This window comes from Hermetia illucens, chromosome 5 (assembly GCF_905115235.1).
Source record: "Hermetia illucens chromosome 5, iHerIll2.2.curated.20191125, whole genome shotgun sequence".
NCBI classification, from domain to species: Eukaryota; Metazoa; Arthropoda; class Insecta; order Diptera; family Stratiomyidae; genus Hermetia; species Hermetia illucens.
The window spans coordinates 98,654,645-98,664,310 of NC_051853.1; positions in this window are offsets into that span (position 1 = coordinate 98,654,645).

Below are 9,666 nucleotides of genomic sequence, written 5' to 3' on the forward strand. Positions count from 1 at the left end.
TTCTAATTATGGCTGAATTATAATAATTTTATTAGTTTTTTAAGGACTTATATCTAAATTCTGAAAAAGAAGAAATATTTAATTAACATTTTAACACTTTCAAATCGTCGGCGCTTATTTTATGGCCGCATTCCATCATATGTTTAGCCACCATAGATTTTGTAGGTTGTATGCTCCCTAAATCTAGTAGTTACCAGCCTTTTCGTTTGTCCGATATACACCTTCGGGCAATATGAGCAGGAGATTTTATATACCTTTTCTCTAGCCAGTTGGGATTTTAGCTGGTAGATACGACTTGACCCTACCAGTTGTATATCGGACCTTTCCAATGTCCGTTTTATATGGTTGGACAGATTTGAAAAGGTGACACTCGATTGTTGGGTGTACAGTGTAGTGAGATTACTATGTAGTGCTGGTGTACCCGTTCTTCCTTGCAGTGTCCATAATGTAGAGTTTTTCGCTCTGGTAGTCTTTCTTTGTGAGTAGGATTGCTAGAAGACGGTGGATCATCGTGCCATAAGCTGCCATTTTATGCTGGTAACTATGGGACGAAGTGACTAGGATTATCCGTTGGGTGCTGGTAGGTTTCCTGTAAATAGAAAAAGAGAATTTTCCGTTTTCACGTTTATTCAAAATATCTAAGAAAGGTAATTGGTTATTAACATCAATCTCATGAGTGAAGGTTATTTTAGGGTGCAGCGTGTTGATGTTATGTAACATATTGTGGATACTTGGGGGAGCACTGCCAAAATGTCATCCACGTACCTCAACCATATACTTGGCAATAATGCATCCTGCTCCATTTTCTCCACCAGTGATGTCATAAAGATTTAACTGACGAGTAGGGAGAGAGGGTTGCCCATCGCTACACCTGAGGTTGTCTTGAAATATTTTCCCCTGAATGTGAAATAATTTTCAGTCATGCAGAAGGAAGCCAACCTAGCATATTGTTTAGCCTTTCTCCTCTGTTCTGGTGTCGAACCAAACCGTAGTAGCCACTCTTCAAACTTTAAACGTTATTGCCTCTTTTACAGGTGTCCTGGGAAATAAAGCTTTGACATCAAATGACGGTATTTGCAAAATAAAATTCTCCACTAGCGAATAGAAAAAAGAAACTTCTTACACTTTTCGAGGATCATATTTGCAGTCCAGAGATCAAATATGGGAAAGTTTCAAAAAGTACTAATTGAGCCCTTTGATTTGATACCCCACATCAGCATATTCTGTAAAAAAAGCCCACCTTAAACTCAACACAAAATGGCGCCACTTGCTGTATATAAAGGGATGCACAGACCACAGATTCTAACCAATTTTCGTGACAATCAGTGTAGTCGTTTCCGAACAAATCGGGTGTGATAGACAGACAGACGGACAGATCGGCAAATGAAAAACGCCGAAAGTGAGGAATCGTTAAGCAGCGGCTGGGAACAGGCGATGGACAAACATATTGATTCCCAGCATCACGGTGTGGACGCAGAGAACACTTCACTCATGTTTCACTGATGCGTGAACTACTTTCATAATGCAGTTCATCAGTTTATTGGGACCAGTTTTTTTATGAGAGGAAAGCATCATCTAAATACAACAGTGTGTAGGGCGCTGAACGTTTGCGTGTCCCGTGTGATAATTTCAAGTACAAGAACAAAGATAAGTGATAAGAGGGTGTTTGATTAAAAAACACCGACAGTGGCAGAACCGGATTTGATATACCTGTCACAGCGCGAACTTTACTCTTCGGATCACGGTAGCGTAATTTAATATACGCCTACCAGAAAGGCAAATCCACGGAGATAGCACTCCAATTATATCTCGTTCACAGCATGTGATGCGGCAAGACAGCATGGAATCCAACCGCTGCTAATCAGTTGGATCCTTCACAAGCTAGAGTGGAGAAAAATCCACATATAGCCAGAAGTCTATTGGAGTAGGATATCTTAGGGTTTGCCCACAGGGAGGGGTTCTCTCCCCACTGTTATGGCTCTTGGCAAAGGATACCCTGCTGTGGCTCCTGGAGGACAAAAAAGCCTTCGCGCAAGCATTTGCGGACGACCCAGCAGTAATAACTACCGCCAACTTTGCGGATACAGTATGTGACCGCTTGTAACTCCGCATGAAATCCAGAGTTGGTGCCTCCGCAATGGACTCACGGTGAACGCTAGGAAGACTGGACTAGTTATGTTCATTAGGAAGGCCCGATGGGACAGCTATACGCTACCCACCTTAGCAGGGGCGGAAATCCAGCTGGCACAAAAAGTCAAGTACTTAGGAGTACATTTCGATTCCAAGTTAACGTGGAAGCACCATATCCAGGGACAATATCAGAAATCCTGCAGATTGCTCTGCAGCTGCGGGAATGCGCTAGGTATGACCCTGGGGACTTTTACCAAAACGGATATACTGGATGTATACATCCATATACCACCAGAGTGAACAGAGGCTCTGGAGATGAAGCATCAACAAATGATCTTCACAGCCACCTGAAGAACGTTATCATACTTGGCCTCAGCCGCAAAGGAGTCGGAACGGCTGGTTTGACAATGAATGTAAGCTAGCAACGGAACGGAAAATTGCCGCATACCGAGTAATGTTGCATTCTCAAAGAACGCGGGGACGCGCAGAGACTTATCACGAACTCCGTCGAGTGGAGAAGCGACTTCACAGACGGAAAAAGGAAGCCTGGGAGAACCAACAGGTATGTGAACTAGAAAAGTACAGGGAGCAATCGCACCAGACGCGGAAGTTTTACCAACAAGTCAGCAGGATGAAGTCTTATATACCTCGATGCTCATTCTGCCGAGACAAAGAGGGAAATCTGATTTCCGAGCGAATGGGCATATTGGAGCGATGGGTTGAGTACTTTGATGAACTACTGAACAACCAGAACATCGGCGAGTTGGTGGTCCCGCCAACTGAAGATGACGGACAAATACTGTCACCACCAAGTTTAGGAGAAACAGTCCGTGCAATTCATCGGCTAAAAAATCATAAGTCGCCAGGAGCCGATGGAATTACAGCCGAATTGGTCAATTATGGAGGCGACCAGTTACACCAAGTGGTTCATCAACTTGGGTTCAAGCTATGGGACAACGAATCAATGCCTGACGATTTGCAAGGAGGCATTATCTGTCTCATACATAAAAAGGTAGATATCACACAGTGCAGCAATTATAAAGGTATCACGTTGCTGAGTACCATCTATAAGATATTCTCTGCTATCTTGCTTGGCTGGATAGCTCACGCCCACGCCATCATTGGCCCATACCAAAGAGGCTTTACTCCAGCCAAATCAGCAACGGATCAGATTTTCTCTCTGCGGCAAGCGATGGAAAAACTGTTGGAATATGGACAACAGTTGCATCATCTATTCATCGACTTTAAAGCCGCCTATGATAGCATTGCCAGGGTCCAGAGAATCCGGTATCCCGACGAAATTAATAAGACTGACTAGGCTAACCCTGAATATGCGAGGTCAGATAAAAGCAGCAGGATCACTCTCAAGACCATTCGACATCAACAACGGTCTACGACAAGGGGATGCCCTATCATGCGTCCTATTTAACTTGGCCTTCGAGAAAGTGATCCGAGATGCTGAGGTAAATGCAAGAGGTACGATCCTCTTTAAGTCCACCCAGCTACTGGCCTATGCTGACGATATCGACATCATGGGAAGAACCACCCAAGACGTACAAACTGCCGTCATCCAGATCGAGCAGGCGGCAATTGGGGCGAGATCTTGGGCTGCACATCAATGAAGGCAAAACAAAATATATGGTGGCAACGTTAGCACCGCAAACTAATCAACCAACAACATGAAACCGCACTGGTCAAACGGGGAGAAGAAAGATAGGAGAATACAACTTTGAGACCGTTGACAATTTCTCCTATCTGCGGTCGAAAATCACAACCGATAACAGCTACGTTGATGAAATCCGCGCACGGTTGTTGTCAGCCAACAGAGCCTATTCCAGCTTACAAAAACTTTTCAACTCGAAACGTCTGACGTAGGATCAAAGCTCTTACTGTACAAGACTATGATCTTGCCAGTCCTTATGTATTCCTTGGAAACTTGGGTTCTTAGCAAGAAAAATTGCGAACTCTTGACCGCGTACGAGAGAAGAATCTTCCGAAGAATTTTTGGCCCCCTACATGAGGATGGACGATTCCGTAGCCTACACAATGACGAAATCTATGAGCGATACCATGACCGTCTTGTTGTGGATAAAATCCGGCTGAATAGGTTACGGTGGGCGGGTGACTTAATCCGTTTGGATGAGTGACACCTTGGCAAGGTTTTCTTCAATGAAGAATCTGCACACTCTCTGCCTCTGGAGAATGTTCTCAGATTCGCTTTAGCCTGCGAACACCGTCGGCGGGAAGCCATTGAAAAGGCGATTTAAAGGGATACTTCAATGGGCCTAACAATGGCCTGAGTGCTCGGAGCTGCGGCTTCCCCCAGTAAACCAAACTAAACTAAGGAATCTGTTAGTGTATGCCGAATCAAGCGGAACTAACAAATTCAATCCCAGCGGAAAAAAGCGATTTGATTATATCACTTCAGATGGCTCCTATGTTTGCGTGGCCAAGAAGCAGTGAAGTTCTTGACCTAATAATCTGCATTACAAAGTTGTTAGAATTGATTAGAGACTGCTTTGTGCTAGATGAAGTCTCATTCTCAGCTCAGCGTTACTTAGAATTTAGTCTGACTATTGCAGGCTAACAGTTTGTAATACAAAGGCGGAGGACTCCTAGGAGAACAGATTGGGGAAAGGTGGCCATAGAAGTTCAGTTGGAAACTCTAAATCGTACACTTTTAGAGTGCGTTGACGAGGCTTGTCCAATTCCTCGAGACCAACGCGGTAAAATAGTTCCATGGCGGAATTCGCGAGGAGGCGCTAAGGTTCCATCCATTAAATGAAAACCAATACTCTTACCAGATACGGGACGCAACTCTAAATGGAGAGTGCGAGATGGGAGTGTTCGTAGGCATTAAAGAGGCGTTTGAGTATGCGTTTTCCAAAAGCTCTGTGATCATGGTGTTGATATATGATGTTGATATATGTTAGGCCGATATTCCCCTATGCATTGTGCTTTAACCACTCAGCTATCCGGTGGGTTAAAGTGAAACAAAAGAGTTTTCGCTGTAATCTAGCGACGTCGCAAAGAATAGTGTGTTTGGGTATTAACGGTGCCATGAGCATGACATGCGGCGCAACTCTAAATGCATTATTCAATTTGCAGACCTTGGACTTACATATTTATTCAGTGCACTACAATGAGAGCAGCTCATTACGAACTCGACTGGATCTATGGAGAAACAATCGAGGTGGAGGCACAAAGCATTGGACGAGTTATTAGGAGAACTGAATCCAGCTTTCGTAATACTTTCAGATTCTCGCGTCCTCATATAACTGTTTAGTACGTAGAGAAAATTGGGACAAACCAGTGTGAGGATATACTCAAGTCTTCTACACCGACAGCTCAAAAACAGAACAGGGTTCTGGACCAGGAATCTACCTCTCGAATAAAAATGAGACCAAGTTCTTGATCACATCGAAAATCGTCTTATGGCCGGACCGGAGCCAGCAATTAAGGTGGCAGCAGAATTGGCTAATGATGCGATTGGCCTTCCATAATGGTAGGTAGCAGAGCCTCAATGCTGCTAAACACATCAAACTTGTATTGTCAGAACCAAACAAACACAGTGCATCCTGTCGAAAAACAGGAAGACTTGCAGGAGTACCGCAGGTATTCTGAGTGGCCATAGTTGAATTGCTGGGCATATGTTCAGAATAGGGCTTCTTCAAGATGATACGTACTCATCCTGTAGCGCGATCGACGGAATATTTTCGATGGGAGTGCCTCGCCTATGGAAGCATCATACATAAGATTTTTGGTGCTGATGCATTCCACCTGTAGCGGGTTGTATCACATCCGGTTGCCTTACAAAAACGAATCCGGGATATTCCATTAGACAGGGGGTCTACAATGGATCACGAGAATCCGCGTGCTCAGAGGCTTTGCCCCTCCTCATACACATACACACCGTTGGAATATGAGAAATCAGTAATCTATCAATCTGATTGTTTCGTCAAATTGATAGTTTTAGACAATACATATACAGCACCTTATAAAAGTTTCAATAAATGTAATAAATGAATGACTAAACACTTTTTTAATATACGATTTCCTAGCGAACAATCTACCCAAAAGCGTTCATCTCTAATTTAGAAATAGGAATTTTTTTTGACTCCATTGTTATTTATCTACGCAAACTGAAACAATGCAAATAAAATTATCGGTATCAGCTCAATTCTTGTGGCGTATTTTAATAACGAAACGAATACTATTATAATTTGAGCTGCTGGGCAAATACTAGAAAATTGTGAAGAAGCATTGATGTTGGCTTAAATATTGTAAACATTGATTGAGTTCTACCGCTTTGTTGTTTCACTGGAATCAGTACTATTTGAAATACTCGCAATATGATAAGATTCTTCCAACTGTTTGAGATGAGATTAATTGCTTCTGCTGTGGAGTATGATATTAGCACTTCACCACAGCCTATATGGCTTCTGTTATCAGCTTTTCAGGCTTGAATTGAACCGATACTAACCACATACAATTAGTAAACAATTAAATATGATTGGAAAAATGGCCAAACACATACATTAAAAATTAATGAGAAATTAATTGATATTGAATGAACTGAGGGTGGAGGGTCCACTTACTGAATTCCGAGTTTGCTGATACACAACAGATGAACCATACATTACCTTTTATTTTTAAAGTTTTGTGTAAAACTTCAAATAGGTTCATTGTCTGTCTGCACGTCTGTCTTTTATTTTTAAGGTTTTGTGTAAAACAAAATCGGTTAACTGTCTGTCTGTCTGTCCGTCACACGCATTTTTCTCGGAGACTGTAATAGCGATTGACAGTAAGTTTGATGGAAAGGTGGGAACTGTAAATGCTCACGCATACAGTGAGTTATTATACATCCTGTTACGTCCAATACACATGCAAATAAAAATAAAAGGTCTCGGTTAGTACTTTCCGAAGCTGGTTTTAGCTTTGACGTGATGTGGCGTGGCATTCGAAATTTATTTCGAATGTTGCGAATGCCGGCGGACAGATGACGTCACCGGCGCTCTCCACTCAAGTTAGACCTCGCTACAGGAGTGAAGAGCAGAGTAGGTGATGACAGATGTCATATTTAAAAAATTAAGATGTAAAAAAAGAAAAGAAAACTACCAACTCCTCGTCTGATTAGATTTTAGAGCGCTGCTACATAGTGTTGTTGTTTTATCATTTTTATTATTATTATAAAAATAAAGTAACATAGTTTCGCATTCGTACGTTAGATCATAGAGAAGATAAAAATAAAGAAGTATTTAAAACGTTAATAACACTATTACTAACAAGGTTATAATAGGTCAAAGTTGTCACTTCTTTGGAAATTCAAAATTTTGAATGGTATGGGGTTCTTACCCACGAAAACCGCCTTCTTCTTCTTCCACTTTCCGCGCGGGAATCTTAAGAAGCTCGATCACGAAAAAGTTATCCTTCTCTAACTAAAGTATTGATTGGGATGGGCATGTTATCACGCGGGATTCGTCGGATATTGTCCGATGGACCTCATGGACCCATTCTCAAAAGCTATTTAACAAAAAAAATTGAAGCACCCTCCGTATAGACGTATGCGCTAAATAGTCGTTTCCAATCTTTAACAGATCCGTCATGATATGAGTAGCGGCCTTTCTAAGCTATGCGAAATATTAGTCCTGACCTCTTGGCTAGCAGGGATTCGTTCAAGGTAGTAGCCTTGGGAAAGCTTCTCGGTAAAGAATGAACCGCGTATGACACATCGGACGTTGATGGGGTGAAGTGAACCTATGTAGCATGTATCATGAATCAGCCCCTCCGGGACATTGGTAGGGTAGTGTGCATTAAATCGGTATTGGTAGACCTTCTCGCCTTCTCGTCGTTAGAGCCGATCCATTGGTGAGTTCCGAGGGTATAAGAGTTCCTAACTATTGCCTACCGCTCGTTTGCATGGAGAATAAAAGCAGTGAAATTCAGAAAATCGACGACATCACAAGGAAGGAGGAAGAATTGAGTGCATTCGGGTGTAGCACGAAAATGCGTCGTGCACAGCAGCGTTCATCGAAAGGGAGGCAAAAAAGCCAGACAAAATCGCAAGACCTTAGCAGATAGATTGGAATACAAGCCAGAGTTCAGTCGACTGTCCTTGCCAGAACTAAAGACGAAATGCTTATTAAAGAATGCACTACAGTGGTAAAGCACATGCTGTCGGCAGCGTTTCTTAAGAAAAACGTCAGCAAACGCGTGAAAACGGTCTGAAAGAACTTGAGGAACCCATGGACCACATTTTCTTCCGCTGGCGTATATGGAGAGCATCGGAAGACGTGGGAAAAGCAGAAAAAGCCAACTTCCCACTGAAAACGGATCGGGGAAAAGCGGAAAGATGAAGACATGTCAGTAGTCAAGTAGTCACAAAAGCGTCTGCCCAAGGTCAAAGCGGTTATGAAAGGTAAATCATCAACGGAAAAGACGAGGAAACGAAGAAGATACTTTCGGAAGTTCTTAATAAAATTCGTTTAAGATGAAGCCAGAAAACGGTCGAGCGGAAGTGTCATCCATACGGAAATGGAGCGTGGCAAAGTCCCTGGGGTGGTCAGGAGGCTACTGGGAGAAAGGTCTGCCGGGCTTTCTCTAGAGCCTATGTCAATTTTGGAAATTTGTGATCTTCACTCTTTCCCATAAAAGGTCGAAGTGGAGTAGGCCACTAAGCCTGAATATCCGGAGGGAACCAATGCCGGGATAGGTATCATTTCTGTGAATTCTCGAGGCAAAAAACTCGTTGTGGTGAAACTTCCCAAGCAATATATGAGGAAACTGCTTAACAGCGGAATAATCAAAGATGAATAGGTAGTATGCAGGGTACGAATGCGGATAACTCTACCAGGTATTGCCAGTGCTTGAAATATAGATGTCAGCGACCCGACAGGAAGACAGCATTCCGTAAAAGTAGTCATGTAAGTTATCAAGCTAAGACCTGCAACTAAAAAGAGGATTGCGTTCTCTGTTCTCTTGGTGCGTCTGGTGAGAGCATTACCCATACTGAGGGCTCGGACGGTATCATGTCTTCAGGTGGGAACTCAAAAGCGTTATGACACGGCTGGCATGATTGGCACCGCTCATGAGTTATTAGGGCAGTTCACCGCAATACCCATCCAAGGAGTCAGCTTCAGGGTATCTCGGTTTATCGAATGCTGCTGCTATCTTGTTTTGGGGATGGCTTTTCTGGATTTGCTGTTTAGGGATAACGTTCGCTAGCCTTTCCTTAACCCCGAATGAGGCTATACCGGTCTTTCGGTGCAGGATTGATGCTCTAGGGAACGCCGTTTCAGGCACGGAGGGGTGCATCTTGGTAAGGGGTAATTTCAATGCTAGAGCCTTTCTATGGGACACGCATCAGTCAGATTCCAGAGGTAAGCGAATCCTGGAAAGATAGCAAGAATTAGGTTCGTAGTTTTAACCACTCTATCTGCGACGAAATTTTTGAGCTGGCGAGTTCTGGCAACCACATTGCGTTCGAACTCGTTGACGCTATTTGTCGGTACGCACCAGCCGGGGGGAGGGGGATGG